Genomic DNA, 21,378 nt, shown 5'->3' with positions numbered 1-21,378 from the left:
TGGACTTTGATAAGAGTATTTGAAGTATATCTTTCATATGAAAGAGGGGTGAGAGTTGCTCTGACTAGCACAGAGGGCAAAATTTGGAGCAACAGGTACAAATTCCAAAGAAACAAATTTGGCTCAACATAAGAAAGATAAAATAATGAATAACTTTCTATACAGTGGAGCTATCTAAAAAGCAAAGAGGCTAACTCAGGAAGTAGTAGATACTTTCTTCTACTGGATATCTTAAAGGAATGGCATACTGTCCACTTGTTGGATATCCAATAGAAAGGATTTTTGGGGATATGATTTGGGATTTAGATATTTATAGGGGCTGATGCGGCCATTCTATGTTTGAAATTCTGTGACTATATAAATCTGTGAAAAGGGATAAAAACCATACAAGAATTAGGATGAAAATGTAATTAGCAATGACTGGAAACATTGCTAATATTTTTCTCTTTGTAAAATAATTGCCTAAGTAGTCTGTTAATAATCAGTTTTTGAATTATGTTCATGTTTATTACTTCATCATAAAGAAAGCATAGTGGATTTATTGGACATTTCAAAACATAAGTTATAGTACTACCAACATCACCATTAATGAACTGTATAGCTTTGTTATAGATGATGTATCTTTGCTTGGAAAGCATGGAATGGCATAGAAAGCATAGAGAGATTAGGAAGAGAAACTTGTGCAAAACCAAAATGTATCTAAAAATAATATCAGTGATCATGGGGACAGAGCCAAGGTGGCAGATCAGAGCTGCACTCTCTCAACATACCCCACTAAATAGCTTTAAAATAATACCTTAAATCAAATTTTGGAGAGGCAGAGACAATGAAAGTTTGGGATGAGACTTTTGGGGTCAAGAAAAATAGCAACAGCAATTTGGGGCACTCTCAACTCAGGCAGTAAGGAGAGGGTCAGAAAACTGATCAAAAAGAGATTACAGAGATATTTCACATGTGCTGAGAACAGCCAGCATGGATTAACATCTCTATTGCCCATATAAAGTTCTGGGTCACAGTTCTAGGGCAGAGAGGAGCACTGGGGGTGGAAGTGGTTATCAGTCCAAAAGGAACAGTGGCCTTGGTTATAGTTCCAAAGCAAAGAAAATACTAGTGCATGTGGATGCAGGGGACCAAGAGGCCCTTCCTGGATAAAGATCAGAATGCAGACCAGGAGACCAATGGCCATATCTCTCCTAAGTTTATACAATCTTGGAAAACCCAGAAATCACAGATCCCCAGAACTAATTCTGAAAACAGTAGCACAAAAAAGTCTGAAGCTTGGGAGAGTGCCTCCTCACCCCATACTAAGAGATCACAACTTTAATATAAAATTCAAAGTCAAGAAATAAGGGGAAATTATCAAACAACAAAAAAGAGGATTGATCCTAAAAATCTATTATGGGAGGCAACTAAGTGGCTCAGTCAATTAAGGACCAGGCCCAGATATGGGAAATCCTAGGTTCAAAACTGACACTTCCTGTCTATATGACCCTGGGCAAGTTACTTAACCACATTTGCCTAGCCCTTACCACTCTTCTACTTTGAAACCAATACTGACTATTGTTCCAAAATGGAAGATGAGGATGTTTAAAAAATAAAAAAAATTTTAAATAAATTAAAAATTGCAAAACTATAAGGGTGTCAGGGAAGATAAAGACATAAAATCTGAAGAAAACTTCATGAAAACAGCTATAAAAAATGTTTATTGGTCCAGAACCCAATAAGCATTCCTGTAACAGTTAAAGAAAGAGATTAAAGCAGGAGATGAAAAAGGGGGAAAAGAAAAGAGAGTGGTACAAGAAAATTATAAAAAGAGAATTAACAGCTTGGTAAAAAAGGCATAAAAAAGTCTGAAGAAAATAAAATTTAAAAGCAGAATTGGCATAATGGTAAAAGAAGGCACAAATATTCAATGAAGAAAAAACTTTTTTTTATAAACTAGAAGTGACCAAATGGAAAAAAAAAAGAGATACCAAAATATTATTGAAGAAAATAAATTCCTTGGAAATTAAAATCAGGCAAGTAGAAGCTAGAGATTCCAGGAGACATCAAGAAACAATACAACAAAATAAAAAGAACGAAAAGATAGAAAAAATGTGAAAAATCTCATCAGAAAAAAACAACTGTCTTGAAAAATAGAATGAGGAAAGCTAATGTAAAAATAATTGGACTCTCTGAAAACCATGATCAAAAAAAGAGCCTGCATATTATGTATCAAGAAATCATCAAAGATAAGTACCCCAATATTTTAGATCCAGAGGGTAAAATAGAAATTAAAAGAATCTACAATTACTTCATGGAAGAAATCCCCAAATGGGAATTCCCAGGAATATCCAAATTCCAGAGCTCCTAGGTCAAAGACAAAATACTTCAAGCAACCAGAAAGAAACAATTAAAATATTGTGCATACACAGTGAGGATCACACAGGACTTAGCTTCCAAACTAAAGGAGCAGAGGACTTAGTGTATGATATTCCAGAAGACAAAGGATCTAGGAATATAATCAAAACCCATCTAGCAGAACTAAGTATAATTCCTTAGGAGAAAAATGTTATTTCCTAAAATAGAGAATTTTCAAGCATTCCTGGTGAAAAGAACTGAATAGAAGATCCAAGCTTGACCCAAGATATGCAAAAAGAGATGTGAACATGAAAAAGTAATTATAACGGACTCAGTAAAGCTACAAGTAACCCCTAAGAACTTTGTTATTATTAGGGCAATTAAAAGAAGTTTACTTAAAGGGCACGGATATGCCAATTATTTTGAAATAATCTCCAAAAACATGAAGGGTTAGAAAAAGGGAGCATTAGAATGGGGAAAATTTCTCATTGAAAAGAGGGGTATAAGGAAGAACCTTTATAGTTGAAGGGAAATAAGGGATGGGAAATAATTGAACCTCATTCTCATCAGAATTCATTCACAAAAAATTCATACATATAGTACACCCACACCCACAATTCTGTTAATTATAGAACTCCAACTTAGTCAACAGGGAAATATAAAGGGAAGAGAATAAAAGATAACTGGGAGGGATAATAAAAGGGAATTTAGATTAAGGAAGGCACTGTTTAGAAGTAAAATAAACTTTTGAGGAGGGGCAGGAGAAAAAGAGAGAAAAAGTAAACCAAGAAAATGGGATGTTGGGAAATACACAATTAATAATCATGATTATGAATGTAAATAAAATATGCTCACCTATAAAATGAGGGTGTATAGCAGAATGGATTAAAAACCAGGATCCAGCAATATATTGTTTACAAGAGATACACTCAAAACAGAAAGACACCCATAGTTAAAATAAAGGGCTAGAGCAAAATCTAATATGCTTCATCTGAACTTAAAAAAGGCAAGGTAACAATCTTGACGTCAGACTAAGCAAAAGTAACTATCTAATTAAAAGAGATAATTACAGAAACTTAATTTTGCTAAAAAGTACCAAAAACAATAAAGCAATATAAAAAAATTTTACAGTGTTTCTCTGAAAAAAAAACTTTTTTTCTCAAATATATAATAAGTAAAGAACTGAGTCAAATTTATAAGAGCCATTCTTCTATCCATAGTAGGCAGAGTTTCAGAAAAATAAATCAAAGCTACCTATACTTATATAAAAACAATGCTCTAAATCACTGTTAGAGAAATGTAAATTAAAACAACTCTGAGTTACCAACTCTCACCTAATAGAAATGAGAAATGTTAGAGAGGATGAGGAAAAGGTAGTTGCACTGTTGATGCTCAGCCTTTGTTTTTGTAGAGGACCAGTGATATCTTTGAATAATATGTTAACTTGTATTTACATTAGATTTAAACGAGGCAGAATTGCAATAAGTCATCAGCCTCATTCTCTCTTCCAGAGTCATTGACAAGTCAATGACAAGACAAAAGTCAGGATGACTGACAATATTTCAGGATGTAACCAACCTCAAAGTATTCCAACCTGTCTGCTTTGGAAAAAATTGTTCTCATCTAACAATTCCACTAGGGGAGGTCTTCATGTGCTTCAGGTAGACATTCCCCTAATTCATTGATGAGTTTGAGGCCTGTTGGTTACCTTTATATACTATTAGTGGAATTTGGTCTAACAATCCCAGTGAACAATTTAGAACTAGACACAAAGTGTCATAAGGCTGTGCATACCTTTTGATCCAGCAATACCACTACTTGTTCTGTTTCCTAAAGAAATTAAAGAAAAGGAAAAGGACCTCTATTTATAGCATTTTTTGTAGGCACAAAAAAATTGGAAATCTAGAAAACGCTCATTAATTATGGAATGTCTGAACAAATTGTGGCATATAATTGTGATGGAGTTCTGTTGTGCAATGGGAAATAAGTGAAATAATTTCAGAAAAAACATGATAAAGGTTATATGAACTGATACAAAGTGAAAGGATAATTTTGCACAGTAATACTAATAGTAATTTTGTAATAGTAATCAACTTGATTATTCTGATCAATCTCAATGATCGAATACAATTCCAAAGGAATCATGATGAAAAAATACAATCTAGAGAGAGAACTGATGGACTCTAAGTGAAAATTAAAGTGTAATTTTTTAACTTTCTTAATTTTTCTTGCTTATTGAAATATGGTTCATATGGAAATATGCATGATTTCATGGGTATAATTAATTTTATGGTGCTTGTCTTTTCCACTAGTGGGATAGAGCATGGTGGAGAGGGATAAAATTTGGAGCTCAAAATTTAAAAAGAAAAGAATGTTAAAAAGAAAGAAATGATAAATTTTTAAAAAGATACACATTTTTAAAAGCTGTGTTGTTTTGGCAAGTTACAGAATCTCTTTAAAAATAATTTTCCTTAGCTTTAATGGGAGTATGTTAGATGGAGTTATCAAGAGTCATTTTCACCACTAACATTTTATGATTCTATTACATTTCCCTAGACTATGTAAAACAGAGGGTTAAACAATTCTCTTCCATCTCATGTATTGTTTGTTTTTTTATTTTTATTTCTATCAGCAACTCAATGGTTTCAAAACAAAAATTTCCTCAACTAAAGTATTATTTAAAATTCTAATTAATAAAGATTTAATCGTAAACAGCTTATTCATCTAAGTTATATTAAAGGACTTTACACAAAATAGCAAATTTAAATTTGTACTTTGTTATTTTATATATGGGTACACATACATATATATACATATATATATATATATATATATTTGTCTTTTACCTCATTGGATATAATTATTCCACAATAATAATCCTTAAAATGGAATAGGGTAGTAACCTTTTGGAAGGAAAGTTAAGTGAGACTTCTCTAGATGGTGCATAGAGATACCATTCCCAGGGCATCAAATAGGCTAGGTATTTTATATGCCACCTATTTCTTCTTCAGAAATATTATATGATAAAAAAGTTCAAATTCTATTACAGCAGAATTTTAAAAGATATCTTTTTTCTCTACTTGGATTTTATTTTATTACTACTTTAACTCTAAAGGGTGATAGTCTGAAATTACAGAAATATTGACTAAGAATCGGGGGGACAGGTAACTTTAAAGGTCATATAATTTAATTCCCTGCCAAATGTGGGAATCTTTCAACCACACTCCAAGAAAATAGTCATCAATCCTCTACTTTATATACCTAGTAGAAGCCATCTCATTCCTTTTCAGAAATGTCTAAGGCTTAGAATTTTCATTTTGTTGAGTCAGTAATTGTGTCATACTTTGCACTCAGGGCAGTCATGTGGCACTGTGTATAAAATGATGGACCCAGAGTCGGGAAGACTTGAATTTAAAATAGATTCAGCCTCTCCTCAAGGGAATAAATCAACTTCCTGAGTTCAAATACAGCCTCAGATGCTGACTGTAGTGTGTGACCCTGGGCAACTCACTTAACCCTGTTTGTTACAGTTACTCAACTGTAAAATGAACTGGAGAAGAAAATAGAAAATCACTACAGTATCTCTTCCAAGAAAATCCCAAATGGGATTTTGGAGAGTTGGACAAAGAAATCAAGGGAACAATTTTCATCCATTTTTAAGTCTGGTCTCCTAGCTCTACCTCATGATAACCCTTGAGATCTTTAAGCTCTACTATGTCCCTTTGGAGTAGTTTTCCCACTCGGTACTAAATCCGTCAGCTTCTCCTAGAAGGGAATGATTTTTTGAACTTTCATCTTTACAGTTTGCCATTTCTGAACATTTTCCAGTTTGTTAATTTCTCCTTAAAATTAAGGCATGTTTGAAGTATACCAGTGATGTTTAACTACTACAATTGAGGTTGATTTAGATTGCTTTCTTTGTTCTGGAAATAAAATAATGAAGTCAAAGTTCCTTTCTATCTTTTAAGACTATTGAATAATTTTGATTGAAAATTTAAATGTTATTTTTAAAATGGTGTCTTTACTGAATAATTTTCAAAAAGCTATATGGTCAGATCAAAAGCGATAAATGTCCTATGTATATAAAAGGACATATTATAAGCAAATTAGAAGAAAAGGGAACCTTATCTATTACCTATAAGAATATGGATAGAAGAAAACATTATTAACAAATAAGAGATAGAAGGCATTGTGAAAAGGAAAATTATGAAAATTATGAAAAATAAAAAGAATAATTTTGAATAGATTAAATTAATATTTTTATAAAAATAAACTTGCTATAACCAAGATTAGAAAAAATCAATAAGTTGGGAAAATGTTATAGTTTCTTAGATAAATATTTCATATCTAAAATATAGAGAATTTTATCAATTATATAAGAATATGAACCATTTATCAATTGATGAATGGCCAAAAGATATGAATAGACAGTTTTTGGGTGAAGAAATTAAACCTATATATATTTATTTGAAAAACTGCTGTTAGTCATTATTGATTAGAGAAATATAAATCAAAAGTCCTCTAAGATATCTTACACCTATCAGACTGGCTAAAACGATAAAGGTGCAAAATAACAAATGGTGGAGGGGATGTGGAAAATGAGGACACTAACACACTTGCGGGAACTGTGAACTTATCCAACCATTTTGGAGAGCAGTATGTAATTATACTATAAGAGTTATAAAACCATTTTGATCTAGCAATATCAGTATGTTTTATTTTCTAAAGCAATCAAAGAAAAAGAGGGGAAACCTCTATGTTCTAACATTTGTAGTAGCTTTTTTTTTTTGGTAATAACAAAGAACTTTAAAAAATGGATGTCCATCAATTGAGGAATGTCTGAACAAATTGTATATATGATTGTAATGGGATACTTTGTGCAATAAGAAATGACCTGACACATGAGCTTAATAACGATAATGACAATAAGTAACATATATGTTGTGTTTACATATATGCCAGGAACTGAGCTAAGTGCTTGCAATTTTTATCTCATTTAATCTTCTCAAAAATCCTGGGAGGTAGATGCTATTGTTAACTTGATTTTTACAGAAAAGGAAAGTGAGACAAACAGATTAAGTGACTTGTGCTATCATAAAACTAATTAAATGGCTTAGTTAGGATTTGAACTCAAGTCTTCCCAGGGATTTATCAACTTCCCTACCTTCTTAATAGTTTTGTTTTTACATGTAGATACAATTTTTATCAAGAGTTTTCTGATATTTTGTAATCCACATTATCTCCTTTCCTCCCACTCTACCTCCTTCCCCAAGGTGGCAGGTGATATGATACAGATTATACATTTATGTTCACATAACACATTTTTCCACATTCTTCATATTGTGAAAGAAGACATATATTTTACACAAGAGAAAAAGTCATGAAGGTGGTAAGGGGAAGTTTTGCTTCAATCTGCATTCAAAGTTCATCAGTTTTCTCTCCAGTAGTATATTTCTTCCCCCCCACCCACCCCCTTGCCTCCTCAATAGTTAAGTGATTGATTGATTGATTGATTGATTACAGGGAAATTTACCCCAGTGTACTTCATTGAACATTGTTATTTCATCGTCTCACATAACAATCCATTCTGATTTATTGTATATATTTAGGAATATTTCTTTGTATTTATAAAATTGAGTACAAGCAGTTATTGCTTTTGTTTCCTTTGGACCATAAATGTTATGAGAGAGAGAGAGACAGAGAGAGAGAGACAAAGACAGACAGAGACAGAGAGAAACAGAGACAGAAACAGAGAGAGACAGAGAGAGAGAGAGACATAGAGAGAGACAGAGGGAGACAGAGAGAGAGACAGAGAGAGAGAGAGACAGAGAGAGAGAGAGATTGAGAGAGATTTGGCTGGTGAGGTATGACTATTTATTGCTCTTGGCCAATAGGGGGCTTCCATTCCAGCCCTCTCCCTCAGAGTCAGGTCCTTTTCCAGTCCAGGCAACTGTGTAGTAGGTAGACAACATGTAGACAACATGGTGACCTCAATTGGTCCATTCCACATTGAGAATGAGATGGTCACAGGCAAATCCAGACACACCATCCATGGCATGAGCAGCATCCTCCCACCGATGGAACCAAAGGACTGGCCACTGGTCTTATTCTTGACCAGGTTGATTCTGGAGATGGATCCAAATGGCTGAAACAGCTCCTGTGAGTCAGTCTCTTGAGTATGTTCTGAGAGGTTAGTGACTCGGATGGGAGCACTATCAGACACTCTCCTCTTTGACTTGCTCCATCTGGAAGACTTGGGGCGCATATTTCCCTGTCTTGCTCTGTGCTGCCTGCATAGGCTCTAATTCTCCAGACAACACCAGTTGTTCAGCCAGTTCCTTCTGCAGAGGTCCCAGAGTGGCTTTGTAAGGACAGTGAGTTCTCCAGTGGTCACCCTTGCAGGTTTGACATGACACAGTCTTCTGCCCCTTCAGCTTGCTCATTGGGTCCTTCTTCCCCTGGCAATTCAAGTCTTCTTTGCTGGTAATAAATGTCATAGAAACATCATTGCTGACAGTAGTGGTAGCCACATTTGGATCAGGAGAATCAAACTGTGACTTGCCAAGTTTCTTCCAGTTCTTTCTCCTTGCAACAGCCTTAGTTAGACGTCTTCCAAATTTCAATTCTAAAGATACGGACAATCTTGAATTTCTTGCCATCTTCTTCTACCTAATATTCAGAGATGGTTTTGATATTCCCATTGATGACTTCCTTGGGGGCAGGGAGAGGAGCACCAGATAGTAGCTCTGGATCATTGGTGGGCTCTCCTGTGGCCAATGAAATCCCCTTGAGGAACTCACTGTTGACACACTTGTCATCATCCCCTTCTTCCTCCACCTGGTAGGCCCAACTGGACTTCGAGTCAAAGTCATGGGTCAGAATTGTCTAGGATCTTCCACACAGCCTGATCCTGGGCCTTGTATTTTTTTTTTTAATTACAGACAGTTGGCAAGAATTTTACTTCAGATTTCTAGGAGGACATGCAAAAGAAAAACTGAATAGGAATGTGTGAGTGGATAACATTTTCCACCAATGAATAATGTACTAATATTAAAAATTAGAAATAGAATTAAGTAATGACTTATTTGAAATAATTGAAATATATATATATGTATATATATATATATATATATATATGTATGTATATTTGATGGTTGTGTAAAAAATGAAGCAAGCTTCCCTATCTTCATTTCTGAGTAGCCAAACCAGGTTAACAAAGAACAAAATTGTTTTTATGCATTGTGGAGGAAGGAGACAGACAGCAAGATATATAGAGATTTCATTATTTAGTCAACTCAGTCTTTAATCTGCTCTAAAAGAAAGTGAGTGGCACAATAATATCCAAAAGATTTTATGTGATACATGTTTTCGGAAAGAGACAGAAAATCTTCCAGACAGTTAATTTAGAGTAGGTCAAATTTTGGCATTTGTGTGCTTATAAGTTTTAGTTTTATACTGTAGTGAAGAGTCAACCAATAAGCATTAAATACTTGATATGCGTGTGACACTTTATTTAGCATTCTAAGAAAAAAATGAAAGATTTTTTGTTGTTATTCCCCTAAAGAAGTTCACAATAATTGACAAAAGTCTTTCTTTAACTCAAGGAAACTCTGAATCTCATTAACCCTCTCTCATTCTCTGTGATTATTATTCTATTTCTTTTTAAAAATCCTAACAGAGAATTTCCTTGGTGTACTAGAAATCTTCTTTTTCTTTTAATGTGTAAGTAATGTAGAGACATAGCACAGATAAAATAGTATATTTGCATACGAGTGCTCAAGGGATTACAGATCTACAGTAAAAAAAGATCTTATCAGTCAGCACCCTCATTTGACAGATGAGGTAACTGAGGTTCAGAGATATAAAAATGACTTGTCCAAAGTAACATAATATATTTCTGTGATGGGATTCAAACTTGGGCACTATAAGAATTTAAGAAGAGTTCAGTGAGGGCTGGACAAATCAAGGAAGGCATTATATAGAATATAAGATGCCAACTTGGCCTTTTAGGATTTAGATAAATGGAGGGGAAAATAGAAAACATTAGAGGTTAGTTTTTGTGTGGTGGGGAAATAGTGATGAAAATGAATTTGGTAAAATCAGTAATTGACGGTATCTAAGAAAAGAGTACAACGTGAGAAATAGTGTATAAAATATTTCCATCTGGAAGATGGGGCTAGATTTTTGACAGCCTTAGAAACAAGAAGGAAAAATAAATTTTATGTCATTAGAAGCCTTTATACTTTTTTTTTTTTTTGCATAGGACGGTGATATGCTGAAAGCAGTATTTTAGCAAGACTAGTCTTTTTACAGAATTCTGCATAGATTCAATAAGTGAGAATGGAGATGGAGATTGAGAAGATTTGGGGTTAGGAGATTAATGAGTGAAATTTCAACAGATAAGTGAGGAAAATAGGGAAAATGGAATTAATTCGCAAAGGATCTTGAATTGATTTACTAGATTTTCAAATGAATATCATATGTAAACTAAAGAAAGCATAATCTTTATTCTGTACCTTTTGGAAAAATGTCAGTACAATTAAAAAAAACACTAAATAAGTAAAAAAGAAACTCTTTGGTAATTAGTGCCAGATTGTACAAAGAATAGGAAGAAACAAAAGATATCAAAGATGATTCTGTTAACCCCAAAACACTGACATAATAACAGTATTGCCAGATATGGGGAAATAAAAAAAGGAACTGATTTAAAACATTCTTCTGAAAGGTAAAATCACTTTTAGAAGCATCTCTGTAATCATACCTTAGAAGATACCATTTTAGCCTCTAATTTCAATAAATCCTTACTCCAAATAGTTCCCTAAAGTGGATCTGGTGTATATCAATCTAAAGGTGGGGGAATGGTATTCTATTTCTCTTACTTAATATGGCATAAATTATTTTGCTGTCAACAAAGAGCATATGCCAGTCTTATCCTGCCTTTGATTTTATTCCTAATTCTTTTGCTTTATGGAATATTACATTCCGTACCTTCTGGTCCTTTAATGTAGAAGCTACTAAGTTCTATGTAATCCTGACTGAGGCTCGAAGATATTTGAATTGTTTCCTTCTGGGAGTTATTTTCTTGTTTGAGGTTTAGTATTTCCATTTGCAGGGGGATATTTTCTGCAGTAAGATTTATTCAAGTTTGATTTTTTCCTATCATTTTCTTTTTACAGTTCTCTTCCAAATTGCTTCTTATTATTTTTTGATCCTCCTTTGGAATTCTTCCAGGAGTTTGTCCAGGAGTTTGGGTCTGGCATCCTTTCACATTTTCCTTTGAGAGAACTCATTCTTTCATTTCTGTTTTACTGTCCTCTTTTGAGTTTGCATTTTGGTCATCTTTGTTGCTGAAATAGTGTTCCCAGTATTGGTTTTTTTTTTCTCTGTCTTTTGCTCATTTGGGGGTGTTTTTTTTTCCCTGACTGCTCTTATGTTGAAGCTTAATTCCATTCCTGTAGTGGAAGCATTACCATCTCCAGCTTCTCTTGTGGTCTGTTGCAGTGCCTGGGTTCAACGTGGTTGTTTTGGGTCTCAGACTGAGAACTTCACAGAGGTGGCCTGGTTGGCCTGCTCTCAGGAAGTTTCCAGTTATTCTGTCTAAATCCAGCTTGTGCTGGATCCTATTGGGTTCTACCTTCTCCTGCCCAATGCTGGACCTTGTTGAGCTGAGTTCCTTCCACAGGTGCCTGTACTGTAACCTACTGGTTTCTACACTCCTCCGGTTGAGATTGGATTGAGTCTGGAGATACACTTTCCCTGGAGTCCGAGCTCCACTTGCCAGGAGAATTGTAATCTCCCTTCCTGCTTCAGCAAGAGGTTGTCCCTTATTCTCCCCCCATGTAGTTTTGGGCAGAAGCATTGCTTCACCCTGCCTCAGCTCACCCTGCTGCACCAGGATTTGTTGTGAAGAATTTGTTATTTTGTGTTAGTTTGAGTCCTTGACAACCTCTAAACATTTTTTACTCTGGCATCTTAGCTCTAGCCTACATTTGAAGATGCCTGTGTGAAGGAAACCAATGACCTCAAATATTTACTTTTAACACTATTTCCCTTTCACATAGCATGAAGAATGTATTCTAGTTACCCAGATTGGCAAAAAAAATCACATTTAGAACTTGATGGAAATTTAGAGCTTATTGCATTTAATACCTCCATTTTATTGATAGAATTCTTAAAGAACAAATAAATAGTCTTAGAATTGGGAGGGATCCTATGGTTCAAGAGTCTGATCTTCCAATAAATGAAAAAAATACCTTGATGCAACTTCCTTGGGTTCTGATGGTTGTAAGAATAAAATTAATATCCAGTAACTCCAAGTATTATATTTTATGAGATTTATTAATAATCACTTGAAGTAGAGGAAAAGTAAAGCCTGAGTAAAAAGCAAGTTCTCCCTTTTCGGGGGGAGAAGAATGCGGGGGGGGGGGGTGCCAGAAATCTTATCTCTAAAACTTAAGGATGAAAGTGGAGTTTGGGGAGACAGCGCCCTGGGGTACAAAATTCTAATTACACATTTTATACTTTAGTAATGGGAGGTTCACCATATACCAAGGGAGCCTGTTAAACTTTGCCTAGGCAGGGAGGTAGCACAGTGGGGTAGAGTACTGGCCCTGGAATCAACAAATCAGTAAGCTCTGAGTTATAATCTGGTCTCAGATACTTACTAAGTCACTTAACCTCTGTTTAACTCAGTTTTTTTTTCAACTGTAAAATGTGGGTAATAAAAGCACTAACCTTTTAGAATTATTGCAAGGATCAAATGAGATAATATGTTTAAAGTGCTTCATACAGTGCCTGGTACAGAATAAATGCTATATAAATGCTTATATCCTTCTCTTTTACTATTTTCTCCTTTCTACTTCTTCCCTCTAAATTTACTAGTCTATTTCTATTAAGACTTCTTGCCACCTACTTTAGGTTCTTCCTTGGCTCTTCTCTTCCCAAGCTATCATATCTAATAAATTGCAAAGTCTTGCCAATCCTCCATTCAGAACATTTCTCATACCTATCCCTTTTTCTCTTTTGTACAGTCCTCTAGTTCAGGATCTTATCACCTCTTCTTTGAACTATTTTAAGTACCTTTCAAATTCTGCTCTCTGCTTTTATTTTTTAAAAATCCAATTTATCTTTTATATCGCTGCCAACATAATCTTCTTAATAGCAATTTGGCGGAAAATTGACTTTGTACATCATCTTATGCCACAATAAATGTTCTAAAAATAAAAAGTCATACCATAAACGGCAGAGGAGAATCGAAGGTTAAAACTTTTAGAACTATGAGTAGGAGGGGAATCTGTAACTAATTGTGGCATAATAAATATTGTGAAAGTCAAGGAAACATTTTGAATATATAAAATGAAAAATCTTGTGTGAACAAAAGCATTGCAAAAGAAAATAATATTAGATTGGGGGAAGTTATTTCATACATTTTTGATCTGTGACATCTAAGATCTCTTAAAACTTATCAGGTTTCATTGGTGAGACTAATTGAATTTTTGTGCAAGAATTTGAGGAGCCAATCAGTGCTTAAAGCAGCAGGTCAGATATTTAGTTTTTCATTTGATATGGAAGACTTAAAAGAGAAGACATTGTTATTTACCTGTACTCATTTAAGAGATTGGGAGGAAACTAAGGGAAGCACAGTATACCCCTTGAGATCAAGATTGATAAACTAGAATAGACCACACATATCTTATCTCACTGGGGCCAGGGCACCCACTTCCAGAGCAGAAATGAGAAGGAATAGGGAAGGGATTAAAACAGGTCTCTTGCTCTAGGGCATCTTGGGCACATTGATTTTCAGGCTGTGGCAGCATATGTCTAGGTAGACTAGAATTCCACTTTGGAGCACTGTAGGGAGCTCCAGGGCCAGAGCAGCCTGCTTTAGTTCTGGGTCATGGCTTTTTTAGGGGTTATATTTGGAAAGGAAGGGTTTTGTTCAGGCCAATCTGCTGCTTTCCTGGCCCTTGAGGTTGCAGATAGAGTAGCACCAATCAACTAGATAATTGGAAGTCTCTAGCCTGGAAGAGGTTATATATTTGAGGAGAGAATAGAGGAGAGAATTCTAAAGAGTCAGAGCTTAAAGGAAGAAGGTATCAGGTAGAAGCAGGATATATGAATAATAAATAGTGAGGCTGTTAAAAATAGAAAGCAAGAACAGAAAAGCCAGAAGTTTCTCCAGACTTCAACAGAAATTGACACAAATTTGTACAACTAAGAACCTTTCCACGGTATACTTTTTTCCCCCCCTTACATTGAATCTAAATCTGCCATAGCATCCATTTTCATACTCTGGAACAAACTAGAAAACTCTTTTCCCTTTTCTATAAAAATATCTCTCAAATATTTCAAGATTGTTATCCTGATTTGCCTTCTGTTGCCGAACTAAAATTCGGCAAAAAGTTATCAATTTCTTTAACTGTCCAAATATGAGGTGGTTCCCATCTCTCCTCAGTTATGAATATTTAGTTATTGTTTTCCTCTATGCTTTTTAATGTGCTTCTTAAAATATTATGCCCAGAATTTAATACTACACTAGATGTGATCTAACTACGTTAGAGCCAATGGACTACCCAACTCTCTTAACATTCTATGCCTTTTTATGCAGTAGAAGATTAAGAGCAGGGACAGTATACTGGCACATATTGATTCTGTGTTTGCCCAAGACACCCAGTTTTGTGTGAGAGTACCTGCTGCCAAGTTGGATCTCTCCCTTCTGGTACATAGGGAATTAATTTTTAAATCTGAATGTAGTATTATGTATTTTCCTATTAAATTTTAATTTTTCTTTTAATCATTATTTTATAATACATTGTATGAGCTTGTATCCCACCTTTGTGTCATTTGAAAAATTGATCACAATCATGCTATATTTATTTTCATCCTCATCATCATAGGAAAAAAATTATATGGTTTGGTGAAATTCAGAGAGTCACTGTAGCATTGCAATGAAGTTTTCTCTCCAGAATGACAATTGAGTAGTTAGTCAGCACCCTAGGGGTAGATCAGCCAGCCCAAATACTCCCAAAAGATATGGTAATTCAGCCTATACTTAACTCTCTCATTCAGAAGAATACCATGTAGAAATTTTGACAAATATTCAGATGAAATCAAATCTATTTTTGCTTCTGGAGTTTCCTCGCACTACTAACGTAATAACATGAGAACATATCATCAGGAGATTTTGACATAACTTGGCTAAACTTCAATAAACCCATGTTGGCTCCTCATAATGATTAGCACAATGAAATTCTGGTATATTTCAATACTTTAAGAAATTGTGTTATTCTTATTATGAGCATGCTTGGAAATGATTTTAGCTCTTTCATGACTTGATGGATGTTCTTTGAAAGTTATGGTATCAAAAAAATTCGACACTGTGCATTCAATGGCACTGGAATAGGAGCAGAAAAAAACAAATTAAGGAAATATGACCTATGGTTGAGTGTTGCATGAGTGTGAAAAGTGATTGGACAAGGGATTCAAAAGTGGAGTGCTATGTATAGCTAATTTGATTAGCTGTAAGGTAATTGCTCTGAATAAAAAATGAGATCAGACTGAGGGTCTGAGAGAGCTGGAGAAAGAGAGAAATGTTGAAAAGGAAAGAGTGCAACAGAAGAAGTGAAATAAGGGAGAAAAACACCTTTAATCAGAGAGAGGCATTTCAAAATTCAAGATCACAGAGGTGAGTAGTGTTGGAGGTTCTAAGTTAACTATTAGTGCCCTTTCAGCTTTTGCATAGTTTGACATGTTTTGGTTGGAGGAATGGAGTTAACAATAGACAAGACATTTTCTGTGGCAAAGTCATGCCAATTTTCAACTTCTCACTATTTCTAAGAAGATAATAAGGGAAATAAGCTTGTGAGCTTCTTTAGAGTTAAGAACTTTGTCTTACTAACATTTTTATCTCCTTAGTTCCTAACAGAATGTTTTGCATAAATGAGACAATTAATAAATTTTTGTTGAATGAATAAATGCAAAAAAACCTTTTAATTTTTTAAGATGTTCCAATTCATTGACTATATAAGCCATTAAATATTATGGGACCACAGTTAAATATACAAATTGCTCAGATTTTAAAACTTATTTGGACAATTCTGGGCTTTTGTCTGTCAGCAGAATTGATATATTACTCTCTAAGAGCTTCCTTTCAAAAATTTGAATGGCAGACTTCATTAACCATTAGCATTTCTGAATTAGTTTAAAATTTGGCAAAGATGCAGTAAGTGATTTTAGAGATCCTTTCATGCAACATTTTCATTTCATAAATGTAGTAAACCAAGGCCAAGAGAGTTTAATTGAATAATTCATGGTTATAGTAGCCAAACTGGAAACAAAACCCAGGATATTTTTCTGATTTGATACCAAGTCTTTGTCCCATTTTGCTAGGTGATTAGAATGTGTTTTCTTTTGCACAAATGTGTTTTTCCAATTCAAATTGTTCATGAGAACTAGGACCTCTAACTTCCCTGATAAAAATCCCCTGACTAATATCTTACATTTGTTTAGGACTAACTTTTCCAAATGGTTTTCCCATTTATTATCTAATTTTATCTTCCATATCTGTGATTCACATAGATGTAGCCAGTTTTAGACTCAGAAAAAATACTGTCTTCCAATCCCATAGTCCTAAATTGCAAATTGTTTGGACTAGAGCCAGAAGATTTTGTAGATAATTAATACAACCCCATCATTTTATAGATAAGGAAGTTGAGGCCCAGAGAAATGAAATGACTTTCTTGAATTGTAGACCTTTTAAGATATACAGCTGAGATTCAAATTATTTGAGGACTTCAAATTTAGTCCCAATGTCATTGCACCAGTGCAGCCTCTGTGATTTCATGAGTGGTTCACTTAAGGAAAATTCCTGAAATAAAGAAAAATGCTTCATGAGGTAGCAAGGTAGAAATATTCAGGCTAAGGAGCTTAGATGGTGCAATGGCTAGAATGTTGCATCTGTGATCAGAGACAGGAGTTCACAATAAGCTCAGTTTCTCAGGCACCTAAGAACTGTTTGAATGGACTTTTCATCTCTATCTCAGTATCAATTGTAAAATGCATAATAATAGTACTTAATTTCCATGTTGTTGAGATTATCATATGTGATAATATTGGTTGTTTCCTTCCTACTGCCCTTGAGGTATATTATTTTCAGATATTTTAAACTTATGGGAGCTTATATTACTCTTATGCTTACTTATAGGTCATTGAATACCTAGAACTAGAACCAAGTGGGAAGAAAAATCAAACCCATTACTCCTGAGTTTCCTGGTAAAGATGGTCATATAATTATTTTATATATAAACATTTAAAATACATTATGAAAGAAATCTAAATATTATAAAATTATGTACAAGATTATATGAGTTAACAGTGCCAAGTGAACATTCTTCTGTCCCCTACCAAATCAAAACACACACAAAATAAAATTGAAATTTGGGTAAAAAATGTAAGAGAGATTAATTTTACTTAATATTCTGTAGTGTACTATGAGTACCTTAACTAGACGTTTGCATGGTATTCATGGAGTACTAAAATCAATTTCTTTATTCCTTTTAGTTTCCTTTAATTTTATTAAAATATTATTTTATTATACTATTATACTATTTACATTAAGCCCAAGAAGACTACACAGCCTCCTTGAAGAAGATATTCCTAAGCACTCAAAAGATTGGCTTAGAGGAGGCGGAGTAAAGATGGCAACATAGAAGCAGCAAAAGTTCAGACCCCTGAAAACCCTTCCTTACTGATCACAAACTTAATGCTCCTGAGGGACTGAAAATCAAACCTAACAACAAGACAGCCAAGGAACCCTCCTGCTGGACTCAATCCAAAAGGTACACCCCCCCCCCAAAGCTGGAATTCAAGAACACTCAAGTTTAAGGGGAAGGCAGAAGGAAGGTCCCAGAACCCCTCCTCCCCCACCTAAAAAACTAAACCTCCAGCAGCAGTGGGAAACTCTGGGCGGACAAAGGTGCTTCTCTGGAAGGTGTACCTTGCGGACAAGGCTGTGCCAGGCTCAAAGTGTCAAGCACAGGCAGTAGGGAAGGAGCTGGAGACAGAGCAAAGATCGGGCAGTCTGGTCACAGAGGCGGAGACCCTCCATATTGCTCCATCCTTCCAGGAGGTTTTGACCTCAGGGCACATCCAGCCCAACCCAGCTAAACTTAATCCCCTCAAAAGTCTTCAGAGCTCAGGGAAGCCCAAGCTCCAACATCCCTCCCCCACAAACTGCTGGACTTTAATCCAATCAAAAGTCACCAGTGGACAGGGAAGCTCAAACTCCAATACCCCTCCCCCACAGACTACACAGAGAGATCTTCTGTCAAAGCTCAAAGAGCAGAAAACCCCAAAACCAAAAAAAAAAAAAAACTGAGAGGAGCAAGAGCACAGACAAATATGGGGAGTAAAGAAGGGGTAAATATGAGTAAATAATAGAAAAAGAAGAAAAAATTACAATAGACAGATTCTATACAGGCAATGAACAAAGAGCAAAGAGAACAGAGGAGGAGGGATCATTAAACGATAAAACAGAAATCCAAGTGACTTGGATACAGGCTTTGGAAGAACTCAAAATGCAATTGAAAACATAATTAAGCGAAGCGAAAGACAATTGGGAAAAGTACTTAAAAACTAAGATAAGTCATGTGGAAACAGAAAATAGTGTCTTGAAAGCCAAAATCAACCAGTTTGAAAATGAGGCAAATAAGATGAAATATTAGGCAAAGGTGATGAGGTAAAGAGGATGAAAAATGACCTCCAAGGAAAATCAGACCAGAAGGAGAAGGATGACCAAGATGCCAGGGATGAAATCCAGTCTTTAAGAACCAGAATACAACAACTAGAATTAAGTGACCTCACAAGGCAGCAGGACACTATAAAACAAAACCAAAAGAATGAAAAAAGTGAGGAAAATATGAAGTATTCCATTAACAAAACAGAAAATTTAGAAAATCATTCGAAGAGAGACAATTTAAGAATCATTGGCCTACAGGAAGACCATGAAAAAAGAAAAAGCCTGGGCATAATACTACAGGAAATTATTAAAGAAAACTGTCCTGCTATTCTAGAACAAGAGGGAAAAGTGGAAATTGAAAGAATCCAAAGATCCACAGGAATAAAAAGGGCCTTTCCTAAAAATAATAAGCAATATATATCTAAAACCATCAGCAAACATCATCTGCAATGGGGATAAACTAGAATCCTTCCCAATAAGATCAGGAGTGAAACAAAGATGCACATTATCACCTCTGTTATTTAACATTGTACTAAAAATACCTGCTGTAGTGATTAGAGAAGAAAAAGAAATTGAAGGTACTAAAATAGGCAATGAGGAGACCAAGTTATCACTCTTTGCAGATGATATGATCGTCTACTTATAGAACCACAGAGAATCAACAAAAAGGCTAGTGGAAATAATCAACAACTTTAGCAAAGTTGCAGGATACAAAATAAACCCACATAAGTCATCAGCATTTCTACATATCTCTCCAACACATCTCAGCAGCAAGAATTAGAAATAGATATTCCATTTAAAATCACCCTAGAAAATATAAAATACTTAGGAATCTATCTGTGGAGACAAACACAGGAACTATGTAAACATAACTACAAAACACTCTACACAATTAAAACTATATCTAAACAATTGGAAAAGCATTGATTGCTCCTAGGTAGGATGACTAACATAATAAAAATGACAATCTTACCTAGACAGAAAGGAGGATCAGTGGAATAGATTAGGGGTAAATGACCTCAGCAAGACAGTCTATGATAAGCCCAAAGATCCCAGTTTTTGGTAACAAAACCCACTATTTGATAAAAACTGGGAAAATTGGAAGACAGTATGGGAGAGATTAGGTTTGAATCAACATCTCACACCCCACACCAAGTTAAACTCAGAATGTGTGAGTGACCTGAATATAAAGAAGGAATCTATAAGCAAATTAGGTGAACACAGAATAGTATACTTTGCAGATCTTTGGGAAAGGAAAGACTGTAAAACAAAGCAAAAGGTAGGAAAAAAATCACAAAATGTAAAATCAATAATTTTGATTACATCAAATTAATAAGTTTATGTACAAACAAAACCAATGAATCCAAAATTAGAAGGGAAGCAACAAATTGGGAGGCAAAGGTCTAATTACTCAAATTTATAAAGAGATAAACCAATTGTACAAAAAAAAAATCAGGCCATTCTCCAATTGATAAATGGCCAAGGGACATGAATAGGCAATATTTATATAAAGAAATCAAAACTATTAATAAGCACATGAAAAAGTGATCTAAATGTCTTATAATCAGAGAGATGAAAATCAAAACAACTCTGATCACCTCACACCTAGGAGATTAGCTAACATGACAGCAAAGAGAAGTAATGAATCTTGGAGTGGGTGTGGCAAAGTTGGGACAATAATGCATTGCTGGTGGAGTTGTGAATTGATTCAACCATTCTGGAGGGCAATTTGAAACTATGCCCAAAGGGCACTAAAAGACTGTCTGCCCTTTGATTCAATCATAGCACTGCTGGATTTGTACCCCAAAGAGAAAATAAGGAAAAAGACTTATACAAGAATTTTCATAGCTGCGCTCTTTGTAGTGGCAAAAAATTGGAAAATGAGGGGATGCCCTTCAGTTGGGGAATGCCTGAACAAATTGTGGTATATGTTGGTGATGGAATATTATTGTGCTCAAAGGAATAATAAGTTGTAGGGATTCCATGGGAACTGGAATGACCTCCAGGAATTGATGCAGACTTAAAGGAGTAGAACGAGGAGAACATTATACACAGAAACTGATACACTGTGGTAAAATTGATTGTAATGGACTTCTCCATTAGTAGCAATGCAATGACCCCAAAGAACCTGGAGGAATCTATGAAAAAAACCACTATTCACATTCGGAGGAAGTACCATGGGAGTAAAAACACAGAAGAAAAACAAGTGCTTGAATACATGGGTCGAAGGGATATGGTTGGTGACATAGACTCTAAATGAACATCCTAGTGCAAACAACAACATGGAAATAGGTTCTGATCAA

At 34.9% G+C, this 21,378-nt stretch overlaps 1 protein-coding gene and 1 pseudogene across 5 annotated transcripts in view; one reads left to right on the top strand and one right to left on the bottom strand.

The window, feature by feature from the left end:
• Positions 1-21,378, top strand: part of NLGN4X (neuroligin 4 X-linked) — a 456,535-nt gene that overhangs the window by 144,256 nt on the left and 290,901 nt on the right.
• Positions 8,331-11,116, bottom strand: LOC103104032 (eukaryotic translation initiation factor 3 subunit G-like; annotated as a pseudogene).

The sequence above is a fragment of the Monodelphis domestica genome, chromosome 8 (genome assembly GCF_027887165.1).
Source record: "Monodelphis domestica isolate mMonDom1 chromosome 8, mMonDom1.pri, whole genome shotgun sequence".
Taxonomy (NCBI): domain Eukaryota; kingdom Metazoa; phylum Chordata; class Mammalia; order Didelphimorphia; family Didelphidae; genus Monodelphis; species Monodelphis domestica.
This window is presented reverse-complemented; position numbering and strand designations above follow the sequence as displayed.